Source organism: Phalacrocorax aristotelis, chromosome 12, assembly GCF_949628215.1.
Source record: "Phalacrocorax aristotelis chromosome 12, bGulAri2.1, whole genome shotgun sequence".
NCBI classification, from domain to species: domain Eukaryota; kingdom Metazoa; phylum Chordata; class Aves; order Suliformes; family Phalacrocoracidae; genus Phalacrocorax; species Phalacrocorax aristotelis.
Genome location: NC_134287.1, coordinates 3,478,686 through 3,502,146, shown reverse-complemented (window position 1 = coordinate 3,502,146; position 23,461 = coordinate 3,478,686). Strand labels below are relative to the sequence as shown.

The 23,461-nt window shown below is 45.7% G+C and overlaps 1 long non-coding RNA gene across 1 annotated transcript; it reads left to right on the top strand.

Annotated features, from left to right (window-relative positions):
* The first annotated feature begins 2,861 nt into the window (after positions 1-2,861).
* LOC142063709 (uncharacterized) lies at positions 2,862-23,220 on the top strand. Its single transcript, XR_012662842.1, has 3 exons — positions 2,862-2,960; positions 6,793-6,897; positions 23,045-23,220. It is a non-coding gene; the product is annotated as an uncharacterized LOC142063709 (long non-coding RNA).
* Positions 23,221-23,461: the final 241 nt, after the last annotated feature.

Here is a 23,461-nt window from a genome sequence, read left to right as displayed (position 1 = left end):
ATCACTTCCATGCTCTGACTGTTGCCCAGGGCAGAAATTACCCCGGAACTCTGGGCAAATCAGGGAATATTGCCCCATTTCAGGACCCAGGGACAGTAGATATACATAAGGACAGACATCCAGCTTTTGTTTGTAATTTAAGATAGTCATCATTAGAAGGTTTTCCTTTTTTAGAAGATATCTTTCTGGTTGGTTCAAAGAAAGGAGGGAGGGAAGGAAGAAGGGAGAGAGTGGCAGAGGGGTTGTGAAAACATGTCAATTTAAACAGAAACTTGTTTTCAGTAGTGTCAGAATTTCTTTTTAGCTCTTGTTCTGATTCATATCAGCTTTTTGATTATGTTACAAATCTAGATTAATTTCATATTAGTGTCTTAGGTTATGTTGGTGTTATTTAAGCTCTACAATGTTTCACAAAAAAAAGTAGCTACCTGCCCTCTCTTGAGATGTTATTGTTACCCTGAGTTCTTTCAGTCACTGGTTTTAATTCCTTTCAGGTTAACTAAAATGCCCGGCTTTCTAGGGTAATGAGTGTAGAACAGCTTGTTTCCCTGCCAGTTGGCACTCTTCACACTGTAAAACTCAGGTCCTATCTGGTCCTTCACTTGTAAAGTTTCATAGCACACTGCATCAAGAAGATGGGTTTCACTAGAGCCTGTCGTCTTGTCCTGCAGGTCCCTGGGGCTGAGCAGATGTTGTTTGTGAAAGGATTTTGAAAGGCTTTTGAGTAAGAGGCTAATCCACAAGATAAAAGTAAAGAAATAAAAAGGGGCAAATTCAAAATGGATCAGAGGAAACACTTTTCTAGCCAATGTGTGATCAAGCTACTAGACCTATTTCCCATAATATTGTTAGAAAAAAAAAGATAATAAATTTGGCAAGATCCTAAAAGGAATGGATTTCTCTACAGATAGAAGCATATCCAAAGTTGCAAAAAATGAACGGTAAATTAATTTTAAAGGTTTTAAAAACTTTTGGTTTCAGGGTTGAGACTAATCTTTAACAGGATATGTAAGGAGCCCTTCTCGAGAGGAGATCATTTCATTATCTCCCGCTTTGGAGGGTATCTTTCCCAAAAGCACTGGTGCCTGCCAGCTATTGTCAGAAAATGAGAAGCCACACTACATGAACTTTCTGCTTCAGTGCTGTCTTGTTCATACTCTCTGAAACTGAGCAGACATTGAGATAAAATATTTAGCAGTATTTAAAAAGGGGAAAATAAATCTGTAGATAACAAAAATATCCTGAACCTCTTTGAAGGGGAAGTCAAAACCTCTCTTTTCAGGGCTGTGATTCCGCACTAGATAAAGCAAGACCTTTATATATCTACACATCTTCATACAGCAGAAGACTCACTAAGAGGCTCAGAGGCGGTCTGTATTTCTGCAGAGCCCAGTGGCAGTCTATCTTCCCAGCATATAAGCAGAGCAATTGCAAGATTAGGATGTGACTGGCTGAAGGGGGGTTTTATTATTTGCATGACGTACCCCAAACATCAGAGAACCTAAAGGAAAGACTAATTTCTTTCCATGGGCTTTGGCCCCATAAAAACCTGTGATCAAAATGACCCACAGGGTGTCTCAGCCTATTCTCCCTGTTAATGCTGTAAGTCCTCTCTCACAGAGCTGATAGGCCTTATATTATTTTACATTATCTCTGATGTCATCTGGCTGGTCTAATTGGAGCTGACTGGGTCTCTGATCTATTGAGACTACACATTTCTGTCTTCACACCTCTCTTGGCCACAGTAGCTGCTAAAAAGAACCCTAGGGACAACTGACATTCTTGACTGCCAGCCCAAGCTTGTCAGCTGGAAGGAAGAGTATTTCCCAAATGACATCCCCTCCCCCACAGAGCTTTTGGCAATCACAGCGCTGCCACCTCCAGTCGAGAACATCTGGCCATCAGATCAGACAGCGGCAGAGCTCTCTGTGACCTCTCTGATCCTGGATGCCCCATCCCTACCCCTAAAAGGGAGCCTTGCCATTGTCTGCCAAAGTGGCTGGTGGCCTCAGGGCACGTTCCCATGGCCATTCCCCCACCTGGTGCTGGCTGGCCTCGGGCTGGCAGCCCTGGCTGCAAGGTCAGGGGCTGAGAGGGGCACGGAGCCACCCAGCAGGCATCATCCCCCCCAGACGGCTCCGGGGTCCCCTCCCTGCGTGTCGGTGGAAGGAGTACCCAAGCGCCCATGCTGCTGGCTGCCCTGTGCTGCAGCCAGGCTGTCCCCATGGCTCTCGTCCTGGCCGGAGAATCGGCAGCCACTTAGCACATTGTACTGGAACGGTGACGCTGGGTCAAACTCTGCTGTTGGGTGGTGTTGGCAAAAAGCCAGGGCAACGGCACTCAAGTCACAGCAGTCCGTTCCTGCGTGACGGGGAAGTAGGGTTTGTTCACCTGGACTCGTGTCCTTATCATGGAGAAATTTCTAGGATTGCATCCCCGCCCCAGAATACAGGAGACAAGGGAATTAATGTCCCTTTCCAGGTGGCTAACAGAAAGCAAAAATCCCTACTATATCTTAGCTTTCAGCCAAGCTCCATTTAAGCAATTATGCATCAGCAAAAAAAAGTGTGCTTAGAGTCCTAGCCACAAAGTTTCCCCCAGAGCCCTTTCCATTGCGTGTTGGGGGCTCTGCACCTCCCCCTTCTCTTTGCCTTCATTAAAATTGAAGTCCATCTGCTCTGCCCAGCCTGCTGCAGCTCAGGGAATCTAGCGTCACTCCTGTCTCAGCTAGAGATGAGCCTGAGCTGCACATTTTTGGATGGAAATGCCTGTGTTTGTTTCCCAGTTGTAGATTTATGGGAGGAGGGGGAGGAGTCTTCTCAACTTTGCCCCAGTTCCTTAAAAACAAAAAGCCAGTAAGGAAAGATGGCTGTGGTTGTGGATTGGGCCCCATCCCTGCCCCCCACGGCAATGGGCTGCTGTGTCATTCCCGGGGAGTTATGGCGTCACTGCTGCGATGGGTAAATGGAAAGCGAGGGTTTCCCCCTGGAAGGGCAGCTCGTGGTGAAGGCATCAGCTCGCCGCCGCTGCAGGGTGGTCTCTCTGCTGCCTGTCCTGCCAGCACTGCTCAGGGCATGAAGAGACCAGGAGACAGGCAGCTGCCCTTGGCAGACAGCCAGAAAAAGCCAGGTGAGGATGGATGGATGGATGGATGGATGGATGGATGGATGGATGGATGGATGGATGGATGACCTGAGCTTCCAGCACAAGGGCTGGAGGTAGGCCAGGGGTTCAGTGCCCTCCTAGTTCCACCAAAGACTGTGTGCCTGGGGCACAGTGACCCCTCAAACCTCTGTTTCAGGGAGTCTACCTTCTTCCCACTCTGCTAGACCCTGCCCTTCAGAAGGGGGAAAGCAATCCAAAGCGGGAATGAGTCCGAGAAATTGCTGCGAAGCAGATGTCTGGGAATCATTATGAGACCACTCTCAATCTTCCCAGAGCAGCTGAAAGCTTTACTGCCAACAGCACTTGGCTGCCAGTCTCCCATTGCTGTAGAAATGATGATAATGGTCTTCGCTGCTACTTCTCCACACGTTCTCCTCCTCTCTGTGGGGGTGGGCTCTCCTTGGCAACCACAGAGTACTTGTCATATGTAAGGAGTTGTTGGCAGTGAGGGCTGGGACTGAACAGAAGGGGGAGAGGGGGTAAGGTCCCTCCTTAAGCTAATAACCACCAGTGATGGGCCCCTGCTGTGGCATTTTGTGCTCATTACATAGCTACTCCGGGTGCGTTTAATAGGCAGCAGTTGCCTATTAACAAGCGCTGAGCTTTGATAGGGAGTGAAGGGTCAGAAGCATCCAGTGCTTATAGGAAAAAAGCAATAACCCTCTTTCCTTGTGGTAGCACTGACCAGAGTCTGTTGACTCAGTCTCTGGTACAAAAGTCTAAGAGGCAGATGCCCTCTACCATGGTCCATGGTACTTATCTTTGCAAGTAGCACATTCCTACAACCCTCTGGTTACTTTCTCAAGGCCCGTCTCAACTTTATGCAAAGGGTCCCTGCTCCTGGACTTAAATCCAGCACTCCTCACTTTGTTTTTCTTTTGGTGGTACTTAGCTGAGGCTCAAGGATTTACTCTGCAGCACCTCCAAAAAGCCCTTTCTACATGGTACCCTGCTGACGAAGGGCTGTCTGCTCAGCACTCTGAGATATTCCCAACAGCACACTGAGCAATAGTAACACAAACCCACCAAGTAAAGCCTTTGTGGCCACGGAAACATTCCTTACTGCAAGACAATAAAGCAGAGCTCCTTGCCCTGCAGCACCTCTTTCTCTGAGCGCATGTGGAGTTACAGAGACCCACCAAGCTTCCTAGAGGTGAATTTCTCCCTGCAGCAGTAGTGTGTCAACTCTTGCCTGATGTATGAGAACTGACAGCTTTTCCACCTATAGGGTTTCTGGCTGTAGTGCTTATATTTCAGATGTGAAACTTAACAAATAATAGCAACAAATAATCAAATTTGCAGAGATTTGTGGACATGTTTAGACTGTGCCCCAGCCCACGTGCCTGGCAGACCTAGCCCGGTCCAGATGAACCCAGAGTTCACAGATGACACCTCCGAAGATGACTTTTCTGTGTCTGGAGAAGGTATAGAGACACAAGCATCTTCCTTTGCAAAGGATAGGGAGCTATTCTGACTCCCAGATACAAACTCAAGATATGGATGTTCCAAGTTTGCCATTTTCTTGGATTAAAACACCCCAGGCTTCTCCAGAAACTTTCAATGCTCATACACAGGTCTGTTGAGCACATGTGATAGCTCTAACATCAGCCCTACTGAATATATAGAAAATTAGTATCAGAGCTACTGAGCAGAAACCTAGTAGGTCCAGTTGTCTCACTGGCAAATAGCAACATAAGAGTAAACCAGTGAGCCCTGAAATCTCTTTCCACAGTAGCCTTCTCCCTGGTTCACTGGTGGGGTGTTCTGCGTGGATTTTCCTCTGTCAGCCACCCAGGCTTGAACAGTGGGCCCCTGGCTCCCTGTGGGACGCAGGATTGTTGGATTTCAGTAGACTCTGGCATGAGTAAAAGGCAAGTGATCCCTCCTTTGACTTACTCAGAAATGAGAAGCAGGCACAAGCACGCCTGTACTAGCCAAGAAACATTTCTCTGTAAATCTCCCTGTGCCTTTTTGGTGGGATTAGTAATAGCAGAGAAAACTGTTTTGCAACACAAACGCTCATGTACTCGTTTTGGCTGCTTTCAAGCAGTGGAAACATGCAGGCAGCTTCATTACCCACAGAGAAAAGCAAACTCAATGCCATTACTGGACTTCTTTCAGATCAAAATGGTTCAGTGCAGCAAACAGATAAACCCCTGTGCCAAAGCATTTCCTAAAGAAAGCTTTATTATAGCAACACACCGCTCTCAGAGGCCTTTCATGTTCTTTGTATTACAAAGTCATGGGCTAACTTGTCCAAAATGACTTGCGCTCTAGAACTGTGCTGCTTTTCTTCTGTTGTTTTGTTGTAAAACCTTGAGTTTCCTAAATCTCCTTCATAAAAGGTCTCAAGGGCTTGACTGGAGAAGATGAGAGAACCCAGCCAAGTGCAGCATTCCAGGACCAGCTCTCCCTTCACACAGGGAAAGACTTAGAAACTGAGGTTAAACGTCTGGCTTAAGACAACTGACTCTGCCAGATACAGAGCTACACGGCCAAAGATTTACCGCACCTTGTACTCCTTTCTCCCCACACTCCCTGCTCTCCCCCTGCCAAGCCCACCCTTGCTGGGTGCTGACTAGGTTCTGAGCAGAGCATCTTTGCTCTAAAGGCTAAAAAAATTATGTAGTTTTCACTGAAGCCATGGAAGCAACTTGGTAGTTCAGCTTGCGCTGGTCTTTGCAGTTAAGGAAGGACCTAAGCTTCTTAATGGTGGAGTTGCTGACTGGAGCACTAGTTCTGGGGTTTGGGTTTTTTTTTTTAAATAGAAAAAGTCCACCAAAAAAAAGTCAAGCAATGAACTTTCCACAGGAAATTTTTCATAAATTATAAAAGTGCAAATTAATTGGCCAAAAGTCACACCATTACTGATGTGAAAAGGTGTCATGAAGCTTCATGGCAGCAGCAGCTGGAATGCTTCATGTCACTCCTCTCCTCTCCTTCATGGGTGGACCACATCCCTCAGGGTGCAAGGTAGCATGGACTGCCAGCCTCCTCAGGGGAGCTGCACGCCCAAACACGAGCAGTAGTGCTTGGATTTATTTCTGAAGACTGAAAGGTCATCAAAGGAAAGGCAGGTGGGTCACAAGCAGTGGCAAGGCTACATCCATCGTTTTGCCCTCTTATGAAAATCCTCAGCTTTTGCTGGAACATGGAGTGGCACAATACAAATGAGGAGTAGGAAATAATCTGTTTTTAGATGTCTATGTTTTTCCTATTGTTTATCGAAACTCATTTCCCTTCTCTGGCTGCCTGGACCTAAATAAAGCACACTTAAAAATATAGACAATGCATATTGCACATGTTGAAGCTGTATTAGGTCATCCCACGTGGCTCTGCCGCAGAAGCAGTGAGGCTGCCTGCATCCTCAAGTGTCGCCCCCAGTTCTCTCTCCGCCTCCTCCGCTGCCTCTCATTTTGCCTGCAGTGATGTGCATTACTGCACAGCCACGTGGGCGCCACAGAAAGGCAGAAAATGCATACAAAGAACAGGAAAGGAGAAAGAAAGCCAGGGGAGTACATCGGTGTGCTGAGGTGCCTGACAATCCTTCTGGGGGCTTTAAATCTTTTGTTTCAAGTAAGGGCTTTCTTTGAATGACAATGTCTAAATGGGTTATCTAATACACAGGTGTAAAAACCTCAGCAAGTACATATATGGTAGAAAAGACGACTCCTGCACCCACCCCCCAGGACTGCAACTAACAGCTGCTTTTGCAGGGCTCCTTGTGACCATGTAAGTCATAAGGCTTTTCTCCTAAGAAACACAAAAGAAAGCTCTGTTTTGTTCAATGAAGGGAATGCCAGGGAGACGGCTTTCTCATATATCCGACACACTTTCAGGCCCCAAGGTGGTACTCACTGACTTGTCTCCCCCAACACGTAGAAAATTCGGCACCGCAAGCGCAGCCCTGGGCTGAAAGGTGGCAGCGAGCAAAACGGCGGAGACAACCTGGGGAGAAATTTTGCCTGCAGAGATTGGGACGGTTCCTTGTGTTGCAGATGAAGTTGTCAACAAGTCTCGTGTCCTCTGTGTCCTCAGAAAGCAGCATGCGGGTCCCTGCACCTGGCTTTTACAAGCCTGTATTGCTGTTTCAGCAGTTTGGAGCCTGCATTTCCCTCCACCCCCTACATTTCCGATCTCATCCCAAATTTATTACTACGAACACACCGATCTGCCAAGCACATTCAAAATTTCTGAGAATCTTTAAAATGTTCCTGGATCAAAAGCCCTGCCTCCTCTCCCATTTAAGTTATCGATGTTTCATTGTGAAGAGTTTTCTTCTGGGGGTGTTTTGACTCTCTTTTTTGTTTTGTTTATCCTTAGTGCAATTTTCAGCTTCCGGTGAGATTTCAAACTCTTCTTGGCAATAATACCTAGAAATATCTCACAGCTACCCGCCCACACCAAAACGCTTGTGACCCAGATGCTGGTTGGACAGATAATGGCTTTTGTTTTATATTTCAGTGCTCCATTTATGTAGTGAGGAGAACAGCAATTCTCTGGCTAAGGGACAATAATCTGAAAAGCATGTTAAGCCTATACAGCCCTAGGTCTGCTTTCTTATGTGCCCGCTCTGTCCTCCCCAATGTACACGTGATCTCATTAACAACCTTTGCTCAAAATAATATTGTGTGATGTTTTCTAGAGCTGGATCCTGGCCTGACTCACGCTGAAATCAAAGTGTGTTAAGTCCAGCCCTGTTTTTTTCTCTTGCCTTGCTCCTCTGCTGCAGGATTTGCAGCTCAGGCTTTTATTCAGAAGCATTGCACTGTGCGACCCTCATGCCTGGGTTAGTAAAGCATCATTAGCACAGAGGGTCTTGCTGCCTAATGACAGATCTAGTGCTGGAGCACTTGGCATGAGAAGGATTGTCTGGGGTGGGGGATACCACACTGGGACTAGGAAAACCTGCATTCAATTCCTCGTGGAGCAGTCACAGACTTCCTTCCTTCGGCTAAATCACTTCTTCACTTCATGCTTCAATTCCCCATCCCTGCAGGATGGATAATGTTTCCCCCTACCTCCAACAAATACAGACATCTAAATCTTTGCGGGTCCAGGGTATGCTGATATCACAAGGGTGAGGTCAAGGACCAAGGGGCTTACAGACCCATAGAACCAGAGGTCACTTTCAATGAAATACCTGCGTAACCTGTAAAATACAGAGTTGGTAAATGCCACAAAAGCAAGATGCAACTGATAACTAGGTGCATCTGAACACTGTGCACAAGGATCAAAGTTCCTAAGCCTGAGAAATTATAAATATTGCAAAGGGGAGGAAAATTTCCATCAGAAAGCAAGGACTTTACTGAATATCATATCTTCACTTTCCTGGGGAGACATTTAGCTTAAACATGTATAAAAGTTCAGTTCTTCCTCAGTCTGGGGGCATGTGAAGGCAAGGAAAAAACACGTTAATAGTTAGGACTTAATTTTCACATTAACACCTCCCCCTCTGCTAGAGACACCCACCCCTTCTGGTTTGTATACACCATTAGTACACAGCATTGGTTACCGCGGGCTGATGAATTTCTGGTGCTGTGTGAAATGTGGAGTTTCTTGACTTGGTGAGAGAACCTGATGCAGGTCCCATTGGGATCAGAAGGATCCAACCATCACCTTATGCTGCAGCTACCTATGGGAGTGGGCTAATTTACTGGGGAGAGATGACGATGTGCTCAGTAGACAGCAGGATGGGGCCCTAGGAATCCCTTTCCTAACCAAACCCCCATCCCATCATGTAATCTCTGAATTATTGTTAGGGTTAGTTTTTTGTAACTCCACGTTAATAAACAACTCTCAATTTCTGCCTCTTCTCCATAAAGTATAACAAATGTTTCACAGCTTCAGCTTCTTGGCCATAAAGCATAACCCTTTGCAGTGAGCTGTGTTTTTCCTTGTAGTGATATTTCTCCTCTTGTTGTGCCTGTCATGGCTTTGCCTGCACTGCCCATCAATTAACAACGGTGCCTACAAAGAGGGGGGGTTATACATGGAGTTAAAACAGAGCCATCAGGAGTGGGGGTTTTAATCTCTCCTTGTGTTTCTGTACAAGTAGCAGGAGGTGAAAGTGTCAGGAAAGGACGTTCTCAGGGGGGGTGGGCAGCTAAGATAAAAGTCTTCATTTAACACCATTTAAATGTAAATTGTAGTGAAACACGTTAGTGACAGAGAGGAGGTTATGACTGATCAGATATGAGGCTTTGAATCGTTTGCCAAACCAAACTTCTTCTAGCTATTTTGCTTCTTCCTTTGCTGCATTCTTCTCCTCTCACCACTTTTGATCAGTGACACATACGGTGATGGCTGCTATCAGGGAGTCAACAAATGAAGCTGCCCAGAGCAGGAGCAGGAATATGGGATACAAAAGGAAACTTCGGCATATCAAAGATATTCAAGCACAGGGAGAACTTCAAGGGTTTCCCCCCAGAGATAATGAAAAACCTAATGCAAAGCAAAACTGAAGATGAAGAAAAAAAAGTGAGAAAGTGATCTGAGAATATTTCCACAGGGGAGGAAAAGATTTTCGTTGAGTGAAAAAGTGATCAAATAACAAACTTCCTTCACAGCAGAAAGACCAAACCTAAGCGATACTGGTGTTTTGCTTCTATTCACTTCAGATGTAGATCTGGAGCACGGATGAGATCTTGAGCTAAATTCTGATAGAAAAACATCCAGGGGGTTCATGCAGTGGAGACGTTCTGTTCCATAAGATGGGCTGATGTGCTGATGAAAGCATGAAGAGTAAAACCATCAGATTTGGAATGAAAGATTCTGAGGAAGTGGGGTTATAAATGTCAGGTTTTGAACAAAATATGGCTTGTTTTTGCTTTGCTGTGTCATCATATATCACATTGATATTAGAAGAAGTATTTTATTATTAATTACCTCTGGGGAAACCCACAACAAGCGCTTGTTTAAATTAGAGGATTTTTCACAATTAAAATTTTGAAGAGCTCTGTATGTAATGAGTGAGGTGACCTTGCTAATTTACACAAGTCACCCTACAGCTGTCGTGCTGCAGAGAACAAGCTCTGGACTAAGCTAAAATTGTCTGTGGGTTATTAATATTTTTCATGACATTCTCACAAGAGAGATATATCTGAAGAAAAAGCCTTAGCTTAGGAGGTCCATATAGATATAAGGCAAAGTGTAGACTTAGGTCTCTATGAATGTAGACATGACTTTCCAAAGTTTGGATTTGTTTATTTTCACCAGATCTCATAAGATAGCAGGTGTGATGGAAACCAGAGATCAAGGACTTCCACAAAACCCAGTCTACGAAAGCAAAGCTAAAGAAAACCTAAATGGCAGCTCTAATCTGGTGTCCTAGTGAACGATGTGAAGGGTTGCCCAGACCATTTGGTTAGCAGAGAATTGAAATCTCTCTTACAAAACGGAGCAATCATGTAGGCACCCTAGATCAGAAAGTGAGGTCTTCCAAGATCCATCCTGCTGAGCCACCCAGGGCTCAAGCAGCACCTTATGCTCTTTCTCTGTTTTCAAAACCGAGACACAGGGGTCTGATTCAGGCCCCAAGATTAGCCTGTGGAAAATCTGGTTTACTTCACGGGTGATATAAGGATTCAGGATCCAAAAGTCCTGAATAAGCACCCACTTGCTGGTTCGTCGAACTTAGGTACCTCAGTGGCTCCTAAGTGTTTTGCATAAACTGTCATGCATTCTCTGAACATGGCCTTATGTTCATCTGTGCTGCCTGTCCTGAGAAGGACCTAATCTGTGTCAGAATTCTGATCTTTGAGTGCTGAAGTTATGCATAGACTGGTCTTGAAGTGCTTTGGTTTTTACATATTCAGTAAATCATAAAAACCAGGGACAAAATCCACAAGTCATCAGGCAAGGGTAAATCGGGAGTTACTAAAATCCATGGTACTTTTCCATTTGTGAGTGTGTACATAAGATCAGGTCTTGGATCTTGAATACTCTTGATTAGGCGCTTACAGTTACGGGGACATTTATCTGCCATGACTTCAATTCAGTTGCCCGGCTGCTACTTGAAGTGTCAAGTTCCTAAATCCCACCTACTTTTCTGGTGTCTTGAATTCACAAAGCCACCAAAGTCCTGTTCCTGGGCTGTGTCTAGTGCAGTACTTGTAGCTCAAACTCACACCAAAGGATGGAGCTGCCCAGATGTGATATTTCAAACACATAAAGAAAATACCTGACACACTCAGCAAATAGTATCACGTATCGGCCATGGACGTTCTACTTGTTGAGACCATTATCATAGACGTTAAACTAGAGGGGTCTATAATGGCATTTCTAAAGATCCCACATGGCCCCATGTCCCTGCATGCCTAAAAGACTTGCATGAAGTTAAATTCTGGTCCTGCAGAAGCCTCCCTGTGCAAGCAATTAGATTTTCTACAGATTTAAAGAGCATAATTTTTCTAAGGAAGCCATATTCATATGACTTCAAATCATTACTCTAAATCATAAAAAAATTCTAATCCTGATCACACATATGTTTATGGGATATTCAGTTAAATGGGACTGTCCCTGAAGAAAACTATGCGATTCACAGTTACACGTGTTATTTCTGAGTCGGGAAAATTTTCGAACTTCCAGTGCTCAGTTGTGATAAAATGCAGTATAAGGTAATGTTCTGCAGTCAAAACATGGAAGCTGGCACAGAACAATGTAAACCCTACCTACCCCATGCAATAATGCTAAAAACACCTTATCAAATTTTGACCCAGAAACACACATGTAGCACGATAACAAATAACTTGGTCTTGGAGAAAGGCCCGGTACTGATTTATATCTAACAACCCAAATAGATATAAAAAGCCTGCCAGAACTGACCATGTAAATCTTAACCACCTCATATGGTTTCATTCTATGAAGTGAAAAATATGAGGAAGAAGGTGTTTTTGCACTGTGAATGAGCTATTCAGGAAAAGTGTTATTTATTGAACTCTATGGGAGGGAAGTTAATTTCAGAACTTATAAACATGATGAATTATAGCTAATATCTTGGAGGAATTAAATGGAATGGAAATAAAAAAAGATCCCTATTTTCATTTAAATAACAACTGGGGTTGAACAATGTTAAATACAGGCTTACACCTGCCAGGAACTGGCTCACTAGCAATCTTTGAAACCATCGCTGATTAACCAGAGTGGGGACCATCTCACAAATCAGCGGCGCTCATGTTTTGTGTGTTCTGTCTTCATGGGGAGTCATGGGACAGTGCTGGGCAATAATTTCAGCCTAGGGGTGCTTTGTGACCTATTTGCCTTCACTCTTTGCTATCCCTACAGTGTGGATGATCGCCTAAGAAACCTGGCAGTGTCTCTGCTCCCAGAGTAAATGCTTTCAAGCTAGAAGCTGGAGGGAGGTGGAAGAAGAATAAGAATAGTCCCACCGTTATTGTCAGGCTCAGTGCGGTTTAATGTCCTGGATTTGTGAATACAGGTCCCAAGGCTGTCAGGTTGGGTCATCTAGGTCAAGCCACCTTCGGCCACATTTCTGAAGTTCCCCCTCAGCTTGGACACCTTTGGGTCTGTTTTTCAAGGGGACGGAGTACTTTTAAGTCCCCACACACGTCTAAAGTCTCACGCACTGAGAAGGACAGAAGGAGAGCTTGGATATCTGGATGCAGAAGTAAGGATGTTGCATTAGGAAAGTGGACATAGAGACATGAGGTAGGGAAGGAGGAGCACTGGAAGAGGAAGGTAAAGAGGAGATGGGCTGTGAGGCAGGACAATGCAGAGGACATGGGGATATTGAGGATGGTGCTGTTAGTAGGTGGTGTGAATGGGTAACGCACTGCAAGAGGAGAGCAGAAAGGTATAAGAAAGTCACTAAAAGCACCCCCACTCATTGGATCTGTGAGCTGCTCACCTTGTATTCAGGCTGGAGAATGTTAGTGTCTCCACGCTACATTGTCCATTCACGTCACCTCACCCGTGTCCACCACCGGGCACACACAGAGGTACCTCCCTACTCAGACACCCCACGCGCACATCACCCATGTTTACATCAGCAGGCACCAGCGCGCACAGGTCCTCAGACACGCTAACGCACCGATCCCATTGCTCACAGCATCGAGAGACCTGCAGGTGTTTGTTGTAACTTTCCTGCCTTTAACATCAACCCTCCATGGCCCCCAACACGCAAAGATATCTCAGCCTCGCATAACCTTGATGTCGCAAGCCTATGCTAATAAATCTGAATAAGTAAAGGACAGATACAAATCTGGGTAATAGAGTTAAATATCCCTTCTTAACTCGAACACGGACCAGATGTTTTCCATCTACCAGCAGGCCTCCACAATTATCCACACTGCCCATGCCGTCCCCCTGGCTCCCTGCCAGCCCCTCTTCTCCTGGGTGATGAATATGATGCATTTCCATAGCTAGTTCAGAGCTCAGGTTGCATTAATTCAACAGTACTTCAGTCAAGCAGGTTTGTTGTGTGTCTTTGTTCAGCTGTTTTAAAGCACCTCCTGTTTTGTTTTGTTTCGTTTTGCTCCCCACAATCACAGCCTCTGCTTGGAGAGGCTTTGCTGGGGAGCTCAGCCCAGTCACCCATACAGAGGCTGGAATAATATTTGGTGTTTTTTTCACAGTGCAGTAAGTGATCTTTGTAGGCAGCATATGAGCAGTAATTAATACTTGACATACACCGTGAGGGAGAGCTTTGCTGGCAGGAGCTGAGAGAAGGCGTAGCTGTCACACAGCCCTTCGGGGGGTAGGTGGGATTCGGACGCATGCTCCCCTGCACAGCCTCTCGGTGTCATGCAAGCGCGCTGGCCCTTCTTGCCATTGAGCACCTCAGAAGAGCTGCCAAGCAGGTGAAAATTGGCAGGTGGAGGCCTTCATGTACTGTACAACCAAAATCCCCATATTTTTTACCGTATGTTATAATCAACAGTGAGTTCTCATAATGCTCTTATGAGCTGCTGTGCCAAAAACCATGACTGCAAGCATCACCGTACAGCGCTGAGAGCTTTGGCAGCCCACGCAACAGCCTCATGGGCAGCACTCACCGGAGCCTTTCTGGTCAGCTCATGGCTACAGCCAAGATGCCATTTTTACCTGCTGAAGTGGAGGAAATCTGTTGATCTACGTATCTAGGATCACCATGATGCAGATGAAAAGATAATGCTGAGCTAAACACTAATCTGGCAAGAAGCTTTCAAAATTGGGCTCACTTATTTACTTTTAATTTAAAAAACCACTTTTTTTTCTCTCTCACTCTCTACCTGGAACAAATTGAGAGCAGTCAAATCTTGTAATTGTATTTCCACAACGTTGTGCCAAGGCAATCAGAGTAGTCCAGACCAAGCTGTCTTCTTTAAGAGTTAAACTTTATTAGCAAGCTTGCTTGCCAGTCAGCTGCATGAACTCCAATTTATCCCTTGGATCCACACAGCAGAGCTTCAGCACGAGCCTTCTGGTCGCTCTCCACAGAGAACCCTCCCAGCAGGGTGATTAGAATAATGTGTGCAAAGATAGCACTGAAATTCAATTTAAAATGGCACTTTTTGTTGGAAACAGACTAAGGAGAGCAGCTCGCATCTCAAAATCCAGCTTGCTCCACTGGGCCAGAAAGCACAGTTTTACAGGAAAGGCTTGTTACAGGGAGTGCGTGACTTGGACAGTTGACTCTGGAAGATACGGGGTCTGAAATCTGGTATACACAGAACATTTGCTACCAAATTCAGTTTTTGGCTTTCAAACACTGTCATTGCCTTCTTCCCCATTCCTCTCCCCCCCCCCCCCCCCAAATTCTTTGGAACTTAAGGATTAGTCTTAATTGACCTTTAACCATGAAATCTTGGCTGGCAGTGCAGCCAATGCCTTCGGAAGGTCAAAGCTGGTTGGATGCAAACCAGATCCTAGATCTCTGACCTTGCTATACTTAGCGACCTCTTAAAGAGAGTCCAAGGAAAAGTGAAGAGTGAACATTTCTATTCCAAATAGAAAATCCCTCCAGGGCAGGATTTAGGACAGGAAAATTTCCATTGCTGCAGCCTGAGTTGGACCTGTCCAGCAAATATTTAGAACTTCAGGGTGGCTTTCTGACTTCATTTGGACTGAAGTTTGATCAATGTTCTTATCCTGGGGATTTCAGAGATTTCTTTCCTTGCACCAAGTCCAAAGAAACGAATAACATTCACATTTAAAAGAAAAAGAAAAAAAAAGAAACAACACGAACATCTGGAAGTCAGTCCTCACAAATGGCGGTGTATAATCAGGATTAAGCTATTACTGCGTCTTGCTTCTTAAATGATGGAAAATTGAATTGTTCTGAATTACAGTTCTCTGTGCTAAGAACCTGCTACAGACAGAGAAGAAAAGAAAGCATTGCTTAAACAGCAGCAGCAGAAGAATTTCAGCTTTTGAAAACCTCAGGTTTCCCCTGCATAAACCATTCAAACACTGGAATGTAAAGTAGTGATGAAAAATGAAAGCCATGTCAGCTCAGAAAGCAATATATTAAAGCGAAGTGTTTGGGAGTCAAAGGCCTTTAAATAAATCTCAAATACATACTTTATTTTAAGCCCTAAATCTGCTGCTGCTAATCCTTATATTTAAAAGCAGAAATCTATTTTCCTGAAAAGCAGCTGAAGCGGGATGGAATTTGACGTGGCTAGCCCAACACTAAGATATTGTCTTCCCTATTTGTTGTCTCCACCACTACCAGCATTATATCTCTGACGTATTTCAAAATTACTCCAGTACTTTATTGTGCTCCAGCGAGTAGAATATAACCCTGGAAGCAACAGCCTGGCTCCCCGTTCCCTGCTGCAGTGAGCACAGGAGCTGTAGGTGGTATCGTAACCTGCTAACCTGCCCCCTTTCCCCTGCTGACAGCAGTCAGCATTCACACCTTGTCTTTTCATCAAACTTTGCACATGTTTAATCCCGCGCCAGTTGTGGGGCTGGCAAGTCTCTTTGTCACCCTTTAACAGTGGAAGGAACGGGAAAAGGGAGGTTCAGTGAAGCGCCCGGGGGCATAAAGGGATGTGATGCTGTAGTGAAGGTCAGGAACTTGAGGCGACTTGGTCCCACGGCTGTGGCACATGCCACACCGGGAGCCAGGAGGTCTGCGTTTGGTGCTCACAGCAGCAGACAGGTGATGGGACTCAGTGCGATCCCCCCTCTTCCCTGAATAGCAGTTTCATTTCACGCTGGCACCTGCCTCATCCAGCAGCCCCTGGACAGGAGGGGTCAGCCGAAGAGGACATAGCGCAGGGGAACTTTCCTCCAAGTGCCTCTGGGTGCTTTTGTGTTAGGGATGCAGAAGTGAGAATAGATGCGGTTCTGAGTTCTTACTCAGAGATTTATAAATTATCTTCCGCACTGTATCAGCAGCATGGAGGAAAACTGGCGTGTTGCTGCGAGATACTGGGGCGTGAGCTTGGGGATCTCCTGCCCCCAGCGACAAGCGCGCTAGCCTTGGGCAGAGCTCCCCACAGCCCTTCGGACCCCATGGCCAGCGCGGGCAGCAGGGACCTCCCTGCTCCTCAGCACAGAATAAAAGCTTGTCTGCAACGTGAACCTCTAAATACAGCATCCAGCTCACTCCCAGAACAGAGGGATTTTCTGAATTTGTGCAGGCTGAAGCCTTCTGGGGAAGAAAAGCCCAGCCCTGGAGGATGGGAGGGAGTCTCAGACTGCAAGCACTTCTCCTGCCAGAGCTAATGCCTCCAGCTTCAGTCAACACACTTCAGTCTCACCAGACCTTTCAGTCCCTGTTTCTCCCTTCTTTTAATAGAAGATCCTATTGTTTGAGGTTAGAATCAGAAAATCCCAAGAGGTGCAGCGGGATGGGACTAATTAGCCAGCATGGACGTAATCTGGTCTACACAAGAAGTGTCTAACACCTAACACACTGCTCATGCATAGACCTGACCAATAAATGAAACAAGGCTAAGCTTTTTCCTGCCAAGTAATACATTTTTCTGCCAAAAGTATCTGAAACAAAATAATGCAAATAATTCTGTTGACTTTCAATCCTAGGTTTTGATTTTCACTCATTTTAAACTTCTCTGATCTTTGTGAAGGGGAGGTGGAGGGACAAAGGCTCATATTTCTCTCCTTTTTCCCACAGATACAGGAAATAGGAGAGAAATGGGGGGAAAAATGCTGCTTTTGAGGTCTCTCTCCATATCCTCTCAGATATTTTATTTCTCCATCTTTTCTGGGTGTGAATTACAGTAGGAGAAAAAGATGAAGGAATGTGTGAAATGAGGAAGGAACAAGGGTTTCTTCCTTTTATCTCCTCATTTGATTTCTTTCCTGCATTTTTTTCCAAGAAGGTAAGAAATTTGGTTAAATGATACTAAAATCCACAAATTCAAATACTGAAAAGCTAAATCCAGCCAAAGGCTTGTTAAGCAACACTGAATTAAAATGTTGAATTTTGATTTACTGAAAATGTTTATTGGAATGGAACGCTTGCCAAAAATTGCTTCATAATAAAACATATACTCCATTGGTAGGAGACTATAATTGATAAAGGAAGGAGAGAAAAAAGGGATTAACTAGGGAAGCTGTGGTCATGGAAAAGCCGCTCCTTGTCTCCAGCCTTGCTGTGTCACTCGCTGTAAACACGACTGATGAATGAGTGTTATCGCTGTATGGGAAACTTAGCCGTCCCCAGTCAAGCTGTGAAAATCCCAAACCTTGGAATGGAATAAACCAACATACAATCATTGCCAGGGTTGCTTTTGCTATTGCCAGGGGAATCTTCAAAATATGTTTCCAAGTACATGTTTCCCAACACCTCACCTCCAGAGCTTTGTTTCACAGGCCTCGGCTACAAATCACAGCCCTCCACCCAGGGATGCTGATGGTCTATTCTGTACTGAGCCTTCATCACCGTATGTCTGAGAGTCTCTGCAGTGTACACCATGCAAGCAAAGCTGTATGTAGTTAGAGGAGCCTGGTGTATTCTTTGATGTGACCTTGGCATTACAGAAATAACTCTCTTGTGCTTAAACCAGCCAGCTGATGTTCTCCATGCTGGGGAGATAAATGTCAGCTCAGGATGGTATTTCTCTTTTTTTTTTTTTTTAAAGAAATAGAAGGGTCTGCCGTTTGAAATTTTTCAGCTATTTATTAAAATATGAGGAAAGGGGATGGTTTAGACACTCTTACCAGAAGACCCCTTTGTCACTCAGCATCTCCCTGTTTGGAGGCAAGGTCTCAAAACTGGGCTGCCCACTCACCACAGATACTGGGAAGCATCTCTCATTGCTCTCAGAGAGTTTTTGCCTGTATTTGGCAAGCTATGAGATGCTGAAACGTTTCAGTTCCCTCCTACTGAGCAGGGAATTCCCTAACACCACATTCTTGTCCCAGAGATTTCGCCTGCACTGAGCACCTGTGTTGTCACCCTGGGGCAACAGGAGAGGAGCCAGACTTTCTCCATAATTGCTCCCCAGCTTCCCTGCCATGCTCTGGCTCACGCTGGGCCAAACACGCCGGCTTTCTGGCCCCTTTCCTAAGAAGCCTCCCTGGTGAATTGGACTGATTGTTTTCTTTTGGGGAGGTTTTCATAATCAAGCACCGCTGGAGGACTTGAAACAAACCAGGGGCTTTTCATGGTCTCTTTTCAAATACTCAGGATTCACGTGCCAGGAATCACCAGCATCTCTGAGGAGCCAGACTCATGGGGAGTCGGGGAAGCTGAGCCCAGGGTGGCAGCCTGGGGAAGCGGTCTGGGTTGTGTGGACTCTCTGTGGGTATCTGTGCTGCATGGAAAGCGCCACTGAGCACAAGGACGTGCCTTCCTGTGTGGTGAGACCAGCAGGAGATGCTGCGTGATGTACATGCAACTTTTTTAGCCCACGACCGCGTGACTTGCAGCCTGATCCATTGGGGTGTCCAGAGAGACACCTCCTTCCAGACGGTCCCCATTTCTGCTGACGTGCCATTTTGATTGCTCCAGTGGGGGTCAGGGCTCTGCAGTGCAAACACAGAAACTGAAAACATATCTCCCAGTGACCTTTGCACGGAGGAGACACACTGCCGCATCCTCAGGCCGTACACAGCTTTCATGGCTTCGGTGCCAGCTTCTGTGGAGCAGAAATCACTCTTCTGTTCTCTGCTTATACAGCTGCTCAGCAGCCCCAGGCACCAAGGCGACACAAGGACTAACAACTAAGCCACACAAATGCACTTTCCCGCCCAGTTTAGCTTCCCTGAAATCCAGTTTCTGAAAGAAACTGCTCCACTTGCTTTCCTAGAAGCCCATTTCGAGAGCTATAGGCCTGTGCCAGCCCCTCCTTTGCAAGCTGCCTCCCCCCTGAGGAGCTTCTGGAGTGAGTCCATACAGCAGTGTTGGTCCCACTCAGTCTACAAGGGACAACAGGGGAGAGGGGCCTCCTTGGATTAATTTTTTCAACAGGAGAAAGGGGAAAAAAACCCTCCTTTTTGTGAATACAGTTGGAAAAATGAGATGCATACATACCACTTCACCCTCTTTCCTGCCCCCCAGCATTCCTGATCTAAGCCAAAAGAGTGCAAGCGCTAGAATATAACCTAAAGCCTCCGATTTATTTCACTGTTGCTTTATTTTAGATATTTTTGGAGGGAGATGCTGCAGGTGGCCTTCTCAAACATGTTGACTGCATGTAGCAGGGAGAAGTGGGAAAAGGCATGATTAGACTTTCAGAAAGGAATCGATAGTCCTCTGGAGGGCTGGTATACTACAGCTGTAAATATTTCAGCTCTCCGATCAAGACTGAAATAGCAGTGTGTGACTCAGACACCACCACCCTGAATATTCAAGGAAGATGTTATGAGTTAGTGCAGTGGAGCTCCATGAGAAATGCATACTCTCCTGGCAGAAAGCAGGATCAACTCACAAACAGCAAGCAAAAGGGCAGAGAAGAAATGACCATATTTATACCAGATGCCAAGCTTCGGACTCTGTGTTGTCACTTCCATCTACCTCCAAATTGTGGAAATGCACCTGATGATACCAAACATAAAGACAGCTTCGCCTATGCACTACTGAACATGTCAACCAGCCCTACACAGCACAGTGCACGTGCTGTAGGCATGTAACACTGCAAAACTGCTTAGAATTGGCAAAAAGAGGGAACATCACGTCTTTTCCAGCTGTAACTCTTGCTAATCCCTGGGAAACTTTTCCTCTCAAACATCTCCATTAGTTTGTGATATTCTTTCTTGCCGGCTGGCTTGTATTTCTGCGTGCAGATAGTTCCAAAGCAGTTGCTTTAGCTACCCTCCATTTTGGCGTCAAGCCACATATTTTAAATCCTCTAATATTTGTAATTAATATAAACAGACCTTGCTCTTGTATTTTTATGTGTGAAATGCCAAATGGGCATGTGTTCTCTTGGCTCAGCCAAGGCCTGGAGACTTCCCCGCACGGCATCCCTCCAGGCTGCAGGGATTGCTTCCATTCCAAATAACAACTTTCCCTTGAAAGCCTCCGTGGCACCTGCGCTCCGTCAACAAGGGAGCCTCAGGACCGTGCCAAAGTACACACGGCGGCTGCATAGCAGGGAGCGAGCGCTGGCTTTCGTCCACCTGCCTCACAAACATGCCCGTGCTGCAAGAGCAGAGCCACACGTGCAGCCCGATGGCAAAGCCTCTCAGCACCAGCTCCCCAGCCCCCATCGCCTCCCTTCTACAAGTTGGTCCCGTTGCCAAGGCCAGAATAGCTCTGCCTGTGCTGGGATGCTGCCTGAGCACCCAAACCAGACAAGAAACTAGCCTTATCTCTTTCTATCTCTCCCTCTCTCTTTCTTAGTCCTGCTCTGGCTTCCCCAGCTGGAGACCCCGAGCACTCCCAAACCGAACAGCTGCCTGACAAGCCTCCTCCCCAGGGCTGCTAGGTCTTGGATGCTTTCAGATCCTCTTCCCCATTCTGTATTGCTGCTCACACATCATCTTGTAGCAGCAGACTCCCTGAATCCAGCACTTAAGCAGTAAGTGACAAAGGAGTTGATTGCAAACAGATCTTTTCGGTATGCATATATGCGAACGCATAATGATGTTCAAGACTGGAAATCTTAAAATTATTTTCTTATTTCCTTGTCCCGCTCATTTCATGTTCCATTTTTAGCTGCGCTTGCAGCTTATTTGGAACCTGCCCTTGTAAGTCACATAGATGAATTATGGCTTTGCTTTTTCTGGGAAAATAATTCTATAGAACGGTCACTCCAGCATACAAAAGCACTACTGGCAAGGAATATGTAGGTAGTTTAGATTTATATGACTGTAACTGAAAGCAGAACTTGGCTATATTCTGCCTGACTGTAATGAAAAGAGATAGTCACAATGGGCTTTTGTATGAACTTGGCTCCTAGAAATTATGACAATAAAAATAGCAGTTCCGTCATTCGCTAATTCTACTTATTTCAAAAGTCAGACATGCAAGCCTGCTCTTAAAGGGATGTGCTGAACTGTAATTCCTAAAAAGAAAGTAGTAGCTCTTTCACAAGCAGAAGAGAGGCAACATCAAGTCCTTCAGGAGTTTGTCTTACGGTCATCAGCACATGGTTTGAATACTACAGGTTCTTCTAGAGAGAAGCAATAAATATTTCTCTTCCAACATCCTTGGGATAAGCCTTTTTTTCAGGCTTGCAGGGTTTCTGAAGCAAGCTCTTGTTACTAAGGTGAATCGTATGTAAACGTAAAGAGGCATTATGGTGACTGACCCAGGCCTTGGTCACCTGCCGACAGAAATGCCACCAGCCAGGCTGTGAGCCTCATAGCTTCGCGAAAGATGGTCAGTAGACCACAGCCAACAGGAATCAGAAGCAGAAAAGCAGTTATAAGAATTTTTTTCTTTGTTATTACAATTTTCCCATAGAGCCTTGGGACTTTTCTCACAGCTTTGATCAGTATCCAAGCCTTATCCATCTCCTGCTCTTGTTGTCTTACAGACAGTGGTGGCAGTGATTTACCCTTTTGTGTCTGTCACTCTCTAATTAACAGTATTTCAGATCTAAGCAATTCCAAGCAGGTCCTGCTGCACAGTCTGCCTATTAACAGCTCTGAAAGGAACAAAACGTTTCACTCAAATGCCACTTGCAACTGCCATATCTTGTTCATCTCTCGAATATATGTGCTTACATTCAAGTTAATTTAGGGCTGATGACAAGTACCATACTGACGAGCCTGAGGTTCAGCACAAATTCTCCACGTCTTCAACAAGAGGGAACCTGACCATCTTCCAGTTGCCCTTGAATCCATGTAGCTCATCCATCCCATGTGAGGCTTCTTCCCTCACATCCTCTCCCTGGGGAAAGTTGTGCGCACAAAGCCAACCTGTTTGGGTAGCATTTTTCTGAAGACGTGAATTCTTGCAGCCGGTCGTGCTGCACAGTTGTTGTGCTGCGTATGTTGTCAGTTAGTTCCCTCCTCCCTCAGGTGCCTCCTCCCCTACAATTTCTGAATCCACTGGCCACTTTCAGTCACTTTTGGTAAAGTGGGGGAGATATCAAAGATAAGAAGTTCCTATAAAACAGTGAAAACCAAGGCCTGGGTAGAGGACAAGAACCGCAGTTAGTGTCCTGCTTGAGGGAAGGCCTGCAAGGTGAGACCAGTAATTATCTGTCCTGTTCGATTGCCAGCTGGCAAGGCACAAACGCATCCCAGAGAGCCGGTCAGCACCACATGGCTCCAAACAGGCTGTGGCACGTGCTGCTTTTGGCTCCCCAGGAGTAGGCAGACTACTGGAGAAGAGATGAGGGTCTGTGAGGTATTTCAGGCAATGCATGGAAACATGAGATCATGGGAAATGGTTACGTTGGTTGTCATTATACAGATGTAATACAGAAATCCCATAGAAAAACAGGCTGTATGCATTCGCATGATCAGGAAATAACGTTTTAAATATTTGCCTGCTTGTCGTTCACTGCAGAAAAGGTGGGTTATACCTAATGCCTGGCACTGGGAGATGGAAAATGCTGAGCTGCGGGATGTCCCCGGCGGCTGGTGGACCACAGTTTGCCCTCCATACAGGTGGGTTTCCCTGTGCAGTGCTGTCGTGGACCTCAGACTCCACAGCAGATACAAGACAACTGAAATTAGTTTAGCTTCAAAGACAGATGACAAAACTCACTTGAATTACCTTCTATTCATGGTGGGCAGAGGACATGTCCACAGACTGCTGCCACGGCCGAAGTTTTGTTACACTGCAGTCAGTGAGTTACTCTAATTTCACTCTGATGCTGGAAAGTACAGGTGAGATTAACTAGGACGGCAGTTTAGCAAGTAGAGCACACCTGGTGGACCATGAATCACAACGCCTTCGTTCTCAGCTCTTTTTGTATAAAAT